The sequence below is a fragment of the Scyliorhinus torazame genome, chromosome 27 (assembly GCF_047496885.1).
Source record: "Scyliorhinus torazame isolate Kashiwa2021f chromosome 27, sScyTor2.1, whole genome shotgun sequence".
Classification (NCBI taxonomy): Eukaryota; Metazoa; Chordata; class Chondrichthyes; order Carcharhiniformes; family Scyliorhinidae; genus Scyliorhinus; species Scyliorhinus torazame.
Genome location: NC_092733.1, coordinates 40,102,354 through 40,120,058, shown reverse-complemented (window position 1 = coordinate 40,120,058; position 17,705 = coordinate 40,102,354). Strand labels below are relative to the sequence as shown.

At 56.9% G+C, this 17,705-nt stretch overlaps 1 protein-coding gene across 1 annotated transcript in view; it reads right to left on the bottom strand.

The window, feature by feature from the left end:
- LOC140403263 (EVI5-like protein) overlaps positions 1-10,905 on the bottom strand; it is a 572,353-nt gene extending 561,448 nt beyond the window's left edge. Inside the window, exon 1 of the mRNA XM_072491040.1 lies at positions 10,807-10,905. The gene's annotated coding sequence lies outside the window, so the exon portion shown is untranslated. The remainder of the gene's footprint in view (positions 1-10,806) is intronic.
- Positions 10,906-17,705: the final 6,800 nt, after the last annotated feature.

Sequence of the window (17,705 nt, the reverse complement as noted above, 5' to 3'; positions counted from 1 at the left end):
CAGGGCCCTCGATCACAAGGTGACCAGGGCCCTCGATCACAAGGTGGCCAGGGCCCTCGATCACAAGGTGGCCAGCCCCCTCGATCACAAGGTGGCCAGGGCCCTCGATCACAAGGTGACCAGGGCCCTCGATCACAAGGTGGCCAGGGCCCTCGATCACAAGGTGACCAGGGCCCTCGATCACAAGGTGGCCAGCCCGCTCGATCACAAGGTGGCCAGCCCGCTCCATCACAAGGTGGCCAGGGCCCTCGATCACAAGGTGGCCAGCCCGCTCGATCACAAGGTGACCAGGGCCCTCGATCACAAGGTGACCAGGGCCCTCGATCACAAGGTGGCCAGCCCCCTCGATCACAAGGTGGCCAGGGCCCTCGATCACAAGGTGGCCAGGGCCCTCGATCACAAGGTGGCCAGCCCGCTCGATCACAAGGTGACCAGGGCCCTCGATCACAAGGTGACCAGGGCCCTCGATCACAAGGTGGCCAGGGCCCTCGATCACAAGGTGGCCAGCCCGCTCGATCACAAGGTGACCAGGGCCCTCGATCACAAGGTGGCCAGGGCCCTCGATCACAAGGTGGCCAGGGCCCTCGATCACAAGGTGGCCAGCCCGCTCGATCACAAGGTGGCCAGCCCCCTCGATCACAAGGTGACCAGGGCCCTCGATCACAAGGTGACCAGGGCCCTCGATCACAAGGTGACCAGGGCCCTCGATCACAAGGTGGCCAGGGCCCTCGATCACAAGGTGGCCAGGGCCCTCGATCACAAGGTGGCCAGGGCCCTCGATCACAAGGTGGCCAGGGCCCTCGATCACAAGGTGGCCAGGGCCCTCGATCACAAGGTGGCCAGGGCCCTCGATCACAAGGTGGCCAGGGCCCTCGATCACAAGGTGGCCAGGGCCCTCGATCACAAGGTGGCCAGCCCGCTCGATCACAAGGTGACCAGCCCGCTCGATCACAAGGTGGCCAGGGCCCTCGATCACAAGGTGACCAGGGCCCTCGATCACAAGGTGGCCAGGGCCCTCGATCACAAGGTGACCAGGGCCCTCGATCACAAGGTGGCCAGGGCTCTCGATCACAAGGTGGCCAGCCACCTCGATCACAAGGTGACCAGGGCCCTCGATCACAAGGTGACCAGGGCCCTCGATCACAAGGTGGCCAGGGCCCTCGATCACAAGGTGGCCAGGGCCCTCGATCACAAGGTGACCAGGGCCCTCGATCACAAGGTGGCCAGGGCCCTCGATCACAAGGTGACCAGGGCCCTCGATCACAAGGTGACCAGGGCCCTCGATCACAAGGTGACCAGGGCCCTCGATCACAAGGTGACCAGGGCCCTCGATCACAAGGTGACCAGCCCCCTCGATCACAAGGTGGCCAGGGCCCTCGATCACAAGGTGACCAGGGCCCTCGATCACAAGGTGACCAGCCCCCTCGATCACAAGGTGGCCAGCCCCCTCGATCACAAGGTGGCCAGGGCCCTCGATCACAAGGTGGCCAGCCCGCTCGATCACAAGGTGACCAGGGCCCTCGATCACAAGGTGGCCAGGGCCCTCGATCACAAGGTGGCCAGGGCCCTCGATCACAAGGTGGCCAGGGCCCTCGATCACAAGGCGGCCAGCCCGCTCGATCACAAGGTGGCCAGGGCCCTCGATCACAAGCCGGCCAGCCCGCTCGATCACAAGGTGGCCAGGGCCCTCGATCACAAGGTGGCCAGCCCGCTCGATCACAAGGTGGCCAGGGCCCTCGATCACAAGGTGGCCAGCCCGCTCGATCACAAGGTGGCCAGCCCGCTCGATCACAAGGTGGCCAGCCCGCTCGATCACAAGGTGGCCAGGGCCCTCGATCACAAGGTGGCCAGCCCGCTCGATCACAAGGTGACCAGCCCCCTCGATCACAAGGTGGCCAGGGCCCTCGATCACAAGGTGGCCAGGGCCCTCGATCACAAGGTGGCCAGGGCCCTCGATCACAAGGTGGCCAGGGCCCTCGATCACAAGGTGGCCAGGGCCCTCGATCACAAGGTGGCCAGGGCCCTCGATCACAAGGTGGCCAGGGCCTTCGATCACAAGGTGACCAGGGCCCTCGATCACAAGGTGGCCAGGGCCCTCGATCACAAGGTGACCAGCCCCCTCGATCACAAGGTGGCCAGGGCCCTCGATCACAAGGCGGCCAGCCCGCTCGATCACAAGGTGGCCAGGGCCCTCGATCACAAGGTGGCCAGGGCCCTCGATCACAAGGTGACCAGCCCCCTCGATCACAAGGTGGCCAGGGCCCTCGATCACAAGGTGGCCAGCCCGCTCGATCACAATGCGGCCAGGGCCCTCGATCACAAGGTGGCCAGGGCCCTCGATCACAAGGTGGCCAGGGCCCTCGATCACAAGGTGGACAGCCCGCTCGATCACAAGGTGGACAGCCCGCTCGATCACAAGGTGGACAGCCCGCTCGATCACAAGGTGACTAGCCCGCTCGATCACAAGGTGGCCAGCCCCCTCGATCACAAGGTGACCAGCCCCCTCGATGACAAGGTGGCCAGCCCGCTCGATCACAAGGTGGCCAGGGCCCTCGATCACAAGGTGGCCAGGGCCCTCGATCACAAGGTGGCCAGGGCCCTCGATCACAAGGTGACCAGCCCGCTCGATCACAAGGTGGCCAGGGCCCTCGATCACAAGGTGGCCAGGGCCCTCGATCACAAGGTGGCCAGGGCCCTCGATCACAAGGCGGCCAGGGCCCTCGATCACAAGGCGGCCAGGGCCCTCGATCACAAGGTGACCAGCCCGCTCGATCACAAGGTGGCCAGGGCCCTCGATCACAAGGTGGCCAGGGCCCTCGATCACAAGGTGGCCAGGGCCCTCGATCACAAGGTGGCCAGGGCCCTCGATCACAAGGTGGCCAGCCCCCTCGATCACAAGGTGGCCAGGGCCCTCGATCACAAGGTGGCCAGGGCCCTCGATCACAAGGTGGCCAGCCCCCTCGATCACAATGTGGCCAGGGCCCTCGATCACAAGGTGGCCAGGGCCCTCGATCACAAGGTGGCCAGGGCCCTCGATCACAAGGTGGCCAGCCCGCTCGATCACAAGGTGACCAGCCCGCTCGATCACAAGGTGGCCAGGGCCCTCGATCACAAGGTGGCCAGGGCCCTCGATCACAAGGTAGCCAGCCCGCTCGATCACAAGTTGGCCAGGGCCCTCGATCACAAGGTGGCCAGGGCCCTCGATCACAAGGTGGCCAGGGCCCTCGATCACAAGGTGGCCAGGGCCCTCGATCACAAGGTGGCCAGGGCCCTCGATCACAAGGTGGCCAGGGCCCTCGATCACAAGGTGGCCAGGGCCCTCGATCACAAGGTGGCCAGCCCGCTCGATCACAAGGTGGCCAGCCCGCTCGATCACAAGGTGGCCAGGGCCCTCGATGACAAGGTGGCCAGCCCGCTCGATCACAAGGCGGCCAGGGCCCTCGATCACAAGGTGGCCAGGGCCCTCGATCACAAGGTGGCCAGGGCCCTCGATCACAAGGTGACCAGCCCCCTCGATCACAAGGTGGCCAGGGCCCTCGATCACAAGGCGGCCAGCCCGCTCGATCACAAGGTGGCCAGGGCCCTCAATCACAAGGTGGCCAGGGCCCTCGATCACAAGGTGACCAGCCCCCTCGATCACAAGGTGGCCAGGGCCCTCGATCACAAGGTGGCCTGCCTCCTCGATCACAAGGTGGCCAGGGCCCTCGATCACAAGGTGGCCAGCCCGCTCGATCACAATGCGGCCAGGGCCCTCGATCACAAGGTGGCCAGGGCCCTCGATCACAAGGTGGCCAGGGCCCTCGATCACAAGGTGACCAGCCCCCTCGATCACAAGGTGGCCAGGGCCCTCGATCACAAGGTGGCCAGGGCCCTCGATCACAAGGTGGCCAGCCTCCTCGATCACAAGGTGGCCAGGGCCCTCGATCACAAGGTGGCCAGCCCGCTCGATCACAAGGTGGCCAGGGCCCTCGATCACAAGGTGGCCAGGGCCCTCGATCACAAGGTGGCCAGGGCCCTCGATCACAAGGTGGCCAGGGCCCTCGATCACAAGGTGGCCAGGGCCCTCGATCACAAGGTGGCCAGGGCCCTCGATCACAAGGTGGCCAGGGCCCTCGATCACAAGGTGGCCAGCCCGCTCGATCACAAGGTGGCCAGCCCGCTCGATCACAAGGTGGCCAGGGCCCTCGATGACAAGGTGGCCAGCCCGCTCGATCACAAGGCGGCCAGGGCCCTCGATCACAAGGTGGCCAGGGCCCTCGATCACAAGGTGGCCAGGGCCCTCGATCACAAGGTGACCAGCCCCCTCGATCACAAGGTGGCCAGGGCCCTCGATCACAAGGCGGCCAGCCCGCTCGATCACAAGGTGGCCAGGGCCCTCAATCACAAGGTGGCCAGGGCCCTCGATCACAAGGTGACCAGCCCCCTCGATCACAAGGTGGCCAGGGCCCTCGATCACAAGGTGGCCTGCCTCCTCGATCACAAGGTGGCCAGGGCCCTCGATCACAAGGTGGCCAGCCCGCTCGATCACAATGCGGCCAGGGCCCTCGATCACAAGGTGGCCAGGGCCCTCGATCACAAGGTGGCCAGGGCCCTCGATCACAAGGTGACCAGCCCCCTCGATCACAAGGTGGCCAGGGCCCTCGATCACAAGGTGGCCAGGGCCCTCGATCACAAGGTGGCCAGCCTCCTCGATCACAAGGTGGCCAGGGCCCTCGATCACAAGGTGGCCAGCCCGCTCGATCACAAGGTGGCCAGGGCCCTCGATCACAAGGTGGCCAGGGCCCTCGATCACAAGGTGGCCAGGGCCCTCGATCACAAGGTGGCCAGGGCCCTCGATCACAAGGTGGCCAGGGCCCTCGATCACAAGGTGGCCAGCCCCCTCGATCACAAGGTGGCCAGGGCCCTCGATCACAAGGTGGCCAGGGCCCTCGATCACAAGGTGGCCAGCCCCCTCGATCACAAGGTGGCCAGGGCCCTCGATCACAAGGTGGCCAGGGCCCTCGATCACAAGGTGGCCAGCCCGCTCGATCACAAGGTGACCAGCCCGCTCGATCACAAGGTGGCCAGCCCACTCGATCACAAGGTGGCCAGGGCCCTCGATCACAAGGTGGCCAGGGCCCTCGATCACAAGGTAGCCAGCCCGCTCGATCACAAGTTGGCCAGGGCCCTCGATCACAAGGTGGCCAGGGCCCTCGATCACAAGGTGGCCAGGGCCCTCGATCACAAGGTGGCCAGGGCCCTCGATCACAAGGTGGCCAGGGCCCTCGATCACAAGGTGGCCAGCCTCCTCGATCACAAGGTGGCCAGGGCTCTCGATCACAAGGTGGCCAGGGCCCTCGATCACAAGGTGGCCAGCCTCCTCGATCACAAGGTGGCCAGGGCCCTCGATCACAAGGTGGCCAACCCGCTCGATCACAAGGTGGCCAGGGCCCTCGATCACAAGGTGGCCAGGGCCCTCGATCACAAGGTGGCCAGGGCCCTCGATCACAAGGTGGCCAGGGCCCTCGATCACAATGTGGCCAGCCCGCTCGATCACAAGGTGGCCAGCCCGCTCGATCACAAGGTGGCCAGCCCGCTCGATCACAAGGTGGCCAGGGCCCTCGATCACAAGGTGGCCAGCCCGCTCGATCACAAGGTGGCCAGGGCCCTCGATCACAAGGTGGCCAGCCCGCTCGATCACAAGGTGGCCAGCCCGCTCGATCACAAGGTGGCCAGGGCCCTCGATGACAAGGTGGCCAGCACGCTCGATCACAAGGCGGCCAGGGCCCTCGATCACAAGGTGGCCAGGGCCCTCGATCACAAGGTGGCCAGGGCCCTCGATCACAAGGTGGCCAGGGCCCTCGATCACAAGGTGGCCAGGGCCCTCGATCACAAGGTGGCCAGGGCCCTCGATCACAAGGTGGCCAGGGCCCTCGATCACAAGGTGGCCAGCCCCCTCGATCACAAGGTGGCCAGCCCGCTCGATCACAAGGTGGCCAGGGCCCTCGATCACAAGGTGGCCAGCCCGCTCGATCACAAGGTGGCCAGGGCCCTCGATCACAAGGTGGCCAGCCCGCTCGATCACAAGGTGGCCAGGGCCCTCGATCACAAGGTGGCCAGCCCGCTCGATCACAAGGTGGCCAGAGCCCTCGATCACAAGGTGGCCAGGGCCCTCGATCACAAGGTGGCCAGGGCCCTCGATCGCAAGGTGGCCAGGGCCCTCGATCACAAGGTGGCCAGCCCGCTCGATCACAAGGTGGCCAGCCCGCTCGATCACAAGGCTTCCCCACTCGAATAACGTTGCAAATCTAGAGGGAGATAAGAAAGAGCAGAAAGTGGTAGAAATAGACCGATAGACGGTCAGCATCCACAAAAAGACTGGTTCACCTAATTTCGGCTTTTGCGTTGGACATGGGGAGCAAAGCTGAGGTTTTCTGGAGGGGAGGATATGACCACCTTTATTGCAGCCTCCCACCCCGCTCTCCCACGAACTGAGAGATATCAGTTCAGCGAGAGGCTCATTCCCGGATTCACCGTGCAAAATGAAAAACAGCAAGGAGCTACGTAAAGCATAAACCGCTGGGAATACATTAAAGCCACTCACTCAGTCTGGAAAAGGGTTAACCTCCCAGGTCATACGATAGACAAATTCCAATTGATTCCCCACATCACTCGCTCCTCTTCAAATACAGCTGGTGGGCGCGCCGATCGGAGATTCTACCCAAAACCATGACCTCCCTTTCATTCTCCCAACAATCCAATAATATTGGGTTGCCCAAGTGTCACCAGTGGAAAGGCAGCACGGCGAGGTGCACTCGGGGGCTCCGCTAATTATGACAATTTAAAAGTCTGATGAACTAAAAGAGAAGTATAACGCTGATGTGTAATGATTACTTGTATCAATTAGGCACTGCACACACACACTGTGGTGTATACCAGACATAAAAAGGGAATGACAAGGTTACTCAGGTTGAGGAGATGTTTGAAATATCAATACTGCAATAATACACTGGAAATCTAAGCAGTTATTGGCTAGGCACATGCAGCACACCAGAATGACATACGATATGTGTTTTCATGAACAAACGCTGGAAACACATGGGTGGAGAGAACAGACAAGTTAACAGTCACACGCCGACCTCTAGGTCTACACAGAGCCATTGTGAAGGGTTCGGTTTGCTCCACGGATGGTCCCTGAACCAAGCGCGCCCGGCAACAGTCCTGGTTCATAGAATCAGAGAATTTACAGTACAGGAGGCCATTCGGCCCATCGAGCCTGCACCGGCTCTTGGAAAGAGCACCCTACCCAGGCCCACATCTCCACCCTATCCCCATTACCCAGTAACCCCACCCAACACTAACCACAAGACAGCAAAGCACCGAAGGAAACCACTCCGCCCATCACCGCTGTGCTGGCCCTTTGGCGGAGCTGTCGGCATTAGTCCCACTGCCCCCACCCCACAGCTCTCTGCTCGTTACGTTTAAACAAGGCTTGTTTGAAAGCTGTTCTCGAATCTTTGTGGAAGGGCATTCCCAGCCCACACCACGCTGCGGAAAAAACCACCTTCCTTCGGGTCGTCTCTGCTGCTTTTGCCGATCACAGTTAATTCTTTGGCCCCCCCGACTCTTACCGACTCGCATCAAACCGTTTTGAAGGACAGATCAAATTTCCTTCACATTTTCCGGGTGTTCTTTTTATCAGAGTCAGAACGTACACAGTTTAAGCACTGCCTTGCGCTGGGTGGGGTTTAGCAGGTGACTGGTCCTTGGCTGGTGTGCCTCTGCCACACCGAACTCTGACTGCACCCAATTGTGAGATCCTGCTGAAGTGAGTTCCCACCCTGAGCTCCACCCATCCTCTGGCCCCTCCTGCAACATTTATCATCTGGAATCTGCCAGGGTTTCGAGAACCCCAAAGCGCATCATGGAGTTCACCTGACCCACAACTTTTACTAGATTGTGGTCTGGGGAGCACACGGCCCACTCTACAGGTGTGGGACAGCAGAAATGGAAAAGTATTTTTTAAAGCAAAACAATGTTTATTCTATGAACTCAAGTTAACCTTTTTAAAACATACAGTGAACACCTTTTAACAGGAGCACATTAGGTTTACATTCACTACCGAAAACATTTATTATTCTGAGTTCACCAAATGATCAAGAGATAGTCTTCTGATTGCAGAGAGAACAGCAGTACACATGCTTGGTCTGGCTTCAGCTCCAACACTGAAAACAAAACTAAAACACACCCTGCAGCAAACAGCCCAAAACAAAAGTAAAAAGTTGACAGACAGCCCAGCTCCACCCACTCTCTGACATCACTGCAGTAGTAAACACCCATTTCTTAAAGGTACTCTCACCAGAGATATTTATATACACACCCATTTATAGACACCCATTTCTTAAAGGCATTCTCAGATGACAAATCCCACAAGGGTTTCTCCTTGACCATCACATCTTGCCCCCACTCATCATAGAATCCCTCCAGTGCAGGAGGCCATGCGGCACATGGAAACTGCACCGACCCTCTGAATGAGCACTCTACCCACGTCCACCCAGCCCTATCCCCATATCCTAACCTGAACATCCCTGGACACTAAGGGGCAATTTAGCATGGCCTATCCGCTTAACCTGCGGAGGAAACCGGAGCACCTGGAGGAAACCCACCGTGCCACTTCTCAGTGACCTAATCCGAAAACACAGCATCAGCTTTCACATATCTGCCGAGGTCGCCCAGCTCTACCTGACCGCCACCTCGCTCAGCTCCTCTGCGGCTGCAAAACCATCAGACTGCACATCCAACACTGGACCACGGGAAATGGTGTCCAATAAATCTCTGAAGACACAAGCCATCGGATTGCACTCCCTCGCGACGCACTCCACCCATCTCCCTGGCCGCACTCCTGCGGTTATTCCTGACTGCAGGTGAACCTTCTGGCTGCACTTACACATCATCCCGATACCGTCACCAGCTGTGCTCACTCACCGACACTGGCCCTCCATCACAAATTCCTGCGCGGCCTCCTCGTCCCTCCCCATCCCTGTCATCTCCTTCAGCCCATCAACCCTCAATGATGTGTGCACGCCACTAATTCGCCCCCCAATTTTTATCGCTCCACTATTGCTGATTGCGCCTCGGCAGCCTCGAAGCTCTGAGCTGCTTTGTGCTGTAAAATACTCCTTTCATCTATCCTCGTGTCCCATGTCACTCAGTGCTGTACAACACCCCCAGCACGTTCCTTTGAACATTTTCTGATATTAAAGGTATTCAAGAAGACATGTTCTTGGTATTCGCCTTGTTCCAGCCCTAACCAGGCAGACGGGAAAAATTGAGCAGTATTACCATCCAGTTCTGTGTCCCAGTCCCTCCCAACACTCCAGCACCTTGCACCACCCGTCTCCCTGCCCCCTCCGCTCCTTCCTCCTCCGCTCCACCCCCCCAGCTCCAACCCTCACCTCTCCTCCACCCCCCCTACAACCACTCCTCCTCCACCCATCACCCCCTCCGCTAACCCCTCCCCCCTCTTCCACCTCAAAACCCCTACCCCCCGCCCCCTCCACCTCGAGCCCCCTCCTCGGCTCCCCTCACTCCCTCCTCCTCCAACCACCCTCCCCCCTCCTCCTCCAACCACCCTCCCCCCTCCTCCTCCAACCACCCTCCCCCCTCCTCCTCCAACCACCCTCCCCCCTCCTCCTCCAACCACCCTCACCCCCTCCTCCTCCAACCACCCTCCCCCTCCAATCCCCCTCATGAGGGGGTATCCCTCATGATGACCCCACGTCACCCCCTTCTCCAGCTCCTACCACCCTCACCTCCTCCTCCTCCTCCTCCTCATGTCCCCATGTCCCCCATCTCCCCCCCCCCGGGTGTCCCCCATCTCCCCCCCCCCCCGGGTGTCCCCCATCTCCCCCCCCCCCCCCGGGTGTCCCCCATCTCCCCCCCCCCCCCCGCGGGTGTCCCCCATCTCCCCCCCCCCGGGTGTCCCCCATCTCCCCCCCCCCCCGGGTGTCCCCCATCTCCCCCCCCCCCCGCGGGTGTCCCCCATCTCCCCCCCCCCCCGCGGGTGTCCCCCATCTCCCCCCCCCCGGGTGTCCCCCATCTCTCCCCCCCCCCCGGGTGTCCCCCATCTACCCCCCCCCCGCGGGTGTCCCCCATCTCCCCCCCCCCGGGTGTCCCCCATCTACCCCCCCCCCCCGGGTGTCCCCCATCTCCTCCCTCCTCCCCCCCCCCCAGGTGTCCCCCATCTCCCCCCCCCCGGGTGTCCCCCACCTCCCCACCCCCCCCCCCGGGTGTCCCCCATCTCCCCCCCCCCCGGGTGTCCCCCATCTCCCCCCCCCCCCCCCCGGGTGTCCCCCATCTCCCCCCCCCCGGGTGTCCCCCATCTCCCCCCCCCGGGTGTCCCCCATCTCCCCCCCCACCCCGGGTGTCCCCCATCTCCCCCCCCACCCCGGGTGTCCCCACCTCCCCCCCCCCCCCCCGGGTGTCCCCCATCTCCCCCCCCCCCCCGGGTGTCCCCCATCTCCTCCCTCCCCCCCCCCCCCGGGTGTCCCCCATCTCCTCCCTCCCCCCCCCCCCCCGGGTGTCCCCCATCTCCTCCCTCCCCCCCCCCCCCCGGGTGTCCCCCATCTCCCCCCCCCCCCCCCCCGGGCCGGGAGTACCTGTCCCCCCCCCCCGGGCCGGGAGTACCTGTCTCCCCCCCCCCGGGCCGGGAGTACCTGTCCCCCCCCCCCGGGCCGGGAGTACCTGTCTCCCCCCCCCCGGGCCGGGAGTACCTGTCTCCCCCCCCCGGGCCGGGAGTACCTGTCCCCCCCCCCGGGCCGGGAGTACCTGTCTCTCTCTCTCTCTCTCTGTGTCTCTCTCGCGGCTCCTTTCTGCTGCGGCCTTGACAGCAGTGGGCCGGGCTCCGCTCTGACGTCACCGCCTCACGCTGCGCACCAATCGGATGGCTGCGCCGCGCCCCCGGTGCCGCCCTCCCACCAATGGAAATGCGTCGTCGACCCGAGTGACAACCGGTCCAGGCAATCAGAATGTAGCCCCGCCCCCCGTCAGCACAGCCAACCAGCATCAAAAACCGCGCAGAGTGACAGGCGGGAAAGCCAATCAGGGGCCGGAGACTGCAGCTACTGTGGTGCTGATGCTGCAGAGGATGGGAGGGGGCAAGGGTGGGGAGGGGGAGGGAGGGAGAGGGGGGGAGGGAGGGGGTTGGAGGGGGAGGGGGGTAGGGAGGGGGTTGGAGGGGGGGTGGGAGAGGGAGGGAGGGGGTTGGAGGGGGGGTGGGGGAGGGGGGGCTGAGGGAGAGTTAGGATGGACCGAGTGAAGAAGTTGGGAATGAGGATGCAATGTGTGAGGATGTAGGCAGAGAGGATAGAGGGAGAGAGAGCATGGGGGAAGAGTGAGAATGGAAGGATAAGGGAGAAAGATGGAGGGAGAGTGAGCAGTTCTACACCACACCAAATTACACAATAGGTATCAAAGAAGGACAAAGAACAAAGATCAAAGAAAAGTACAGCATAGGAACAGGCCCTTCGGCCCTCCAAGCCCGTGCCGACCATGCTGCCAGTTTAAACTACAATCTTCTACACTTCCTGGGTCCATATCCCTCTATTCCCATCCTATTCATGTATTTGTCAAGATGCCCCTTAAACGTCACTATCGTCCCTGCTTCCACCACCTCCTCCGGTAGCGGGTTCCAGGCACCCACTACCCTCTGCGTAAAAAACTTGCCTCACACATCTCTCAACCTTGCCCCTCGCATCTTAATTGACCCCTCTAACCTGGGGAAAAGCCTCTGACTATCCACTCTGTCTATGCCCCTCATAATTTTGTAGACTTCTATCAGGTCACCTCTCAACGTCTGTCGTTCCAGTGAGAACAAATCAAGTTTATTCAACCTCTCCTCATAGCTAATGCCCTCCATACCAGGCAATATCCTGGTAAACCTCCTCTGCACCCTCTCCAAAGCCTCCACAAAGTAGTGTCGCGACCAGAATTGAACACTATACTCCAAGTGTGGCCTAACTAAGGTTCTATACAGCTGCAACATGACTTGCCAATTCTTATACTCAGTGCCCCGGCCAATGAAGGACCTAAAGAGAGAGCTAAGAAGAGCCAGGTGGGGACATGAGAAGTCTTTGGCAGGTAGGATCAAGGATAACCCTAAAGCTTTCTATAGATATGTCAGGAATAAACAAATGACTAGAGTAAGAGTAGGGCCAGTCAAGGACAGTAGTGGGAAGTTGTGCTTGGAGTCCGAGGAGATAGGAGAGGTGCTAAATGAATATTTTTCATCAGTATTCACACAGGAAAAAGACAATGTTGTCGAGGAGAATACTGAGATTCAGGCTACTAGACTAGAAGGGCTTGAGGTTCATAAGGAGGAGGCGTTAGCAATTCTGGAAAGGGTGAAAATAGATAAGTCCCCTGGGCTGGACGGGATTTATCCTAGGATTCTCTGGGAAGCTAGGGAGGAGATTGCTGAGCCTTTGGCTTTGATCTTTAAGTCATCTTTGTCTACAGGAATAGTGCCAGAAGACTGAAAGATAGCAAATGTTGTCCCCTTGTTCAAGAAGGGGAGTAGAGATAACCCCGGTAACTATAGACCAGTGAGCCTTACTTCTGTTGTGGGCAAAATCTTGGAAAGGTTTATAAGAGATAGGATGTATAATCATCTGGAAAGGAATAATTTGATTAGAGACAGTCAACACGGTTTTGTGAAGGGTAGGTCGTGCCTCACAAACCTTATTGAGTTCTTTGAGAAGGTAACCAAACAGGTGGATGAGGGCAAAGCAGTTGATGTGGTGTATATGGATTTCAGTAAAGCGTTTGATAATGTTCTCCACGGTAGGCTACTGCAGAAAATACGGAGGCATGGGATTCAGGGTGATTTAGCAGTTTGGATCAGAAATTGGCTAGCTGGAAGAAGACAAAGGGTGGTGGTTGATGGGAAATGTTCAGACTGGAGTCCAGTTACTAGTGGTGTACCATAAGGATATGTTTTGGGGGCCACTGCTGTTTGTCATTTTTATAAATGACCTGGAGGAGGGTGTAGAAGGATGGGTGAGTAAATTTGCAGATGACACTAAAGTCGGTGGAGTTGTGGACAGTGCGGAAGGATGTTACAAGTTACAGAGGGACATAGATAAGCTGTAGCGCTGGGCTGAGAGGTGGAAAATGGAGTTTAATGCAGAAAAGTGTGAGGTGATTCATTTTGGAAGAATAACAGGAAGACAGAGTACTGGGCTAATGGTAAGATTCTTGGCAGTGTGGATGAGCAGAGAGATCTCAGAGTCCATGTACATAGATCCCTGAAAGTTGCCACCCAGGTTGGGAGGGTTGTTAAGAAGCGTACGGTGTGTTAGCTTTTATTGGTAGAGGAATTGAGTTTCGGAGCCATGAGGTCATGTTGCAGCTGTACAAAACTCTGGTGCTGCCGCATTTGAGTATTGCGTGCAATTCTGGTCGCCACATTATAGGAAGGATGTGGAAGCATTGGAAAGGGTGCAGAGGAGATTTACCAGAATGTTGCCTGGTATGGAGGGAAGATCTTATGAGGAAAGGCTGAGGGCTTGAGGCTGTTTTCATTAGAGAGAAGAAGGTTAAGAGGGTGACTTAATTAAGGCATACAAGATGATCAGAGGATTGGTTAGGGTGGACAGTGAGAGCCTTTTTCCTCGGATGGTGATGTCTAGCACGAGGGGACATAGCTTTAAATTGAGGGGAGATAGATATAAGACAGATATCAGAGGTAGGTTCTTTACTCAGAGAGTAGTAAGGGCATGGAATGCCCCTGCCTGCAACAGTAGTGGACTCTCCAACATTAAGGGCATTCAAATGGTCATTGGATAGACATATGAACGATAAGGGAATAGTGTAGATGGCTTTAGAGTGGTTTCACAGGTTGGCGCAACATCGAGGGCCGAAGGGCCTGTACTGCGCTGTAATGTTCTATGTTCTATGCCGTATGCCTTCTTGACTAGCTTCTCCACCTGTGTTGCCCTTTTCAGTGACCTGTTGACCTGTACACCCAGATCCCTCTGCCTGTCAATATTCTGAAGGATTCTACCATTCACTGTATATTCCCTACCTGCATTAGACCTTCCAAAATGCATTACCTCACATTTGTCCGGATTAAACTCCATCTGCCATCTCTCTGCCCAAGTCTCCAAACAATCTAAATCCTGCTGTATCCTCCGACAGTCCTCATCGCTATCCGCAATTCTACCAACCTTTGTGTCGTCTGCAAACTTTCTAATCAGACCAGTTACATTTTCCTCCAAATCATTTATATATACTACAAACAGCAAAGGTCCCAGCACTGATCCCTACGGAACACCGCTGGTCACAGCCCTCAATTCAGAAAAGCATCCCTCCACTGCTACCCTCTGTGGTGATCTTTGTGAGGCGCTTCCAGGATGGTAGACAGAGTGATCATAAAGGTACACAACGCTCTTTTTAAAGAATTAGTAAGAATTCTTACACCAGGTTAAAGTCCAACAGGTTTGTTTCGAATCACTAAAGAACTAAATTACTTTAGTTTAACACTATTAAATGTGAGTTCGACACTTATTCCAAATAGCAAACATACATCTCGGAATTAACTACACCCACTAACTAACACTATCTATATCTATTAACTATCACAATTATATTTTAACTAACTCTGCAATGCACTGTGAATCTAATCTCCTTGAGCTCCAACCTAATCTGACCCAGAAGTCAAGAGCCTGTGCAATATATACCACTATCCCTTAGCTCCCTCTAGTGGCTAGGCTGAACATAACATTAACTCTTTACATGCTGTAATGTCACATTCCCCCTTATTTGAAAAAAAACTGTTGTCTACACATTTTCTTGTTGACAATATTATGCAGCATGTCAACAATGATAGAACTAATGTTATTTTACAAGTTCACAAATTTAATTTATTTGGAGGTTTCCTACGTCTGGTAGCTGATTCTGTGAATGTAATAGGTTGTTTAAGTTTCAGGAGATCTCTTCTGTTTTTTCGAAAAGTCTTTCCAGCTTGTGTTCTGTATGATCTTGGTGTGAACTTATTGAGTAATGCAATGTCCATTTATCCACCTTCAGGGTTACGAATGCGTACGACATCACCGTCTTTTAGTGTAGACAGTGGCATGGAGACTGCCTGAATGAGAAGGGTAAACGACTCATGGTCGGTGTTGTTTTAATCGACTGCCCTTCGGCATTATTTCAGCTTCTGAAATATTTAATCGTGCCATGGAGACAGTCATTGAAGGCATTCCGGGTGTACGCACACATGTGGACGATGTCACTACATGGTTCAATACACGAGAAGAACAGTGTGAGAGACCAAGCAAAGTTCTCACCAGAATTGACGCCAATGGACTCAAACTAAACAAAGAAAAGTGCCGATTTGGCATTCAAAAACTAACATTTTTGGGAGATGTCATCTCAAAAGATGGAGTGCAACCTGACCAATCAAAAGTCGAAGCCATGGACCTCCAGTGACGGCCATGGAGTATGAGCTCGCATATTTGATAGCTCCCGCTCGTGACGGATCTTTTGGACCTTTTCCCCCAACTTTTTTTGAATTTTATTTGAAAAATCGGAAGTGGATGGGACAGTGAGGAGGAATCCCACACCAGTATATGGAGACGTGGAGACCAGAAGTGGTCGCATAAGAAGGGAAAATCGAGTAGAGAAGGCACGTGTAAAACCCACAGCACAGAAAAACATGGCGGAGGTGCAGGGTACCGGCTCAGCGCCCCAGTAGTCAATGGAGCCGCTGGTGACATTTATTCAGGAGGGTTTCGCCAAGCACAAGGAGGAAGGTCTAGACCCGATCAAGGCATCGATCGACCAGGTGGAGCAGGGCCTGGCAGCCCAAGGTCGGGAGATCCAGAAGGTCGAGGAGAAGGTGGTCGAGCACAAGGAACAGGTAACTGCGCTGGAGTTACATGTGGGACTGATGAGAAAAGGCTGCAGGAGAAGGTGGAGGACCTGGAGAATAGGTCCCGTTGACAGAACGTGAGGATCGTCGGCCTCCCTGAGGGCTGCGAGAGAACGGTCCCAAGGGCCTATGTGGCAACTATGCTCGAGAAATGAATGCGTGATGGGGCGTTTGCTCGACCCGTGGAAGTGGATACAGCGCACAGAACGCTTGCGAGGAGATCGTGTGTGAACGAGCCGCCGAGGGCGATGGTGGTGCGAATACACCGGTCCCTGGATAAGGAACAGATTTTGCGGCGAGCCAAGCAGACACGGAGCTGCAAGTGGGAGAACAGCGAGCTGTGCATTTACCAAGACGGGTGCGGATCTGACCAAAAGAAGAGCGGGATTCAACTGAGTAAAATCGGCCCTTTTCAAGAAGAATGTGAAGTTTGGGCTGCGATATCCAGCTCGTTTATGTGGGTCACTTTTGAAGATCATGAACTCTATTTTGAGTCGCAGGATGAGGCGATGGACTTTATTAAAGGTAAAGGGCTGGCAGGTGACTGAGGAACTGAACTCTTGGGACGTGTAATCCTGTATCGATTTTGTTAAAGTTTTTCTCGCTTTTGAACTGTATGTGAAATGTTTTTGATATTGATTCTTGGCCTGTTGCTGAGTTTTGTAAGTTAACCCGGGGCTGGTGGAGGGAGGGCGGGTGAATCTTCTTTGTCTTTTCTTTGTGTTTGGTTGGAACTGTGTTTTTTGAATTTGTATGTCCGAGCGGGAGAGGGTGGGATCAATAGTGTGTAGGATGTTTGGCGCCATGGTGGGGAGCTACCAGGCTAGTTGGGCGGGCTAGCTCATGGAAGCGCAGTGGGGGGTGAGCAGATGATAGGTTTGTTAAAGGGGTTTGGAATTGTTGTACTGTTAATGTTGGGGGGGGGCATGGGGGGATTGCTCTGCTGACAGGGGAGGGATTGTTGCTGGGAGACAAATGGGAGGTCGAGGACGGAGGGTGCCGAAGGGCGGGCCTGCGGTGGGAGGGGCGCGAGCTGAAGGCTGGCTTAAGAAAGGTGATGGTTGATCAGCAGGGTGGGGGGGGGGCGAGATCCCTCCCAGTCAGGCTCATCACGTGGAACGTTAGAGGGCTGAAAGGGCCGGTTAAGAGGGCTCGCGTGCTCGTGCATTTGAGGGGATTGAAGGCGGACGTGGCAATGCTACAGGAGACACACCTTAAGTTAACAGATAAGACCAGATTGAGGAAGGGATGGGTCGGGCAGGTATTTCACTCGCGGTTGGACTCTAAGATTAGGGGGGTCACAATCCTGATTAATAAACAGGTGTAATTTGAGGCAGGGAAAATAGTTATGGATATGGGGGACATGGTCAGCGGGAAGCTGGAGGGTGCTTGTGAATGTCTACGCACCAAACTGGGATGATGTGGAGTTTATAAGACGGGTGTTGGGGAGGATCCCGTACCTGGATTCACACAAGCTGATCATGGGCGGGGGACTTTAATACGGTCATTGATCCAAGACTGGACCGGTCAAGCTCAAAGACAGGGAGGGTGCCAGCAATGGCGAAGGAACTAAAGGGGTTCATGGAGCAGATGGGTGGGGTAGACCCATGGAGGTTTGGTCGGCCAAGAGTGAAAGAGTTTTCTTTCTTTTTGCATGTACATAACGTATACTCCCGGATCAATTTCTTAAATTCTGAACAGGGCTCTACAGGCGGAGGTGGTTGATACCGAGTATTCGGCGATTGCTGTGTCGGACCATGCCCCACATTCAGTGGATTTACAGGTGTATAAGGAA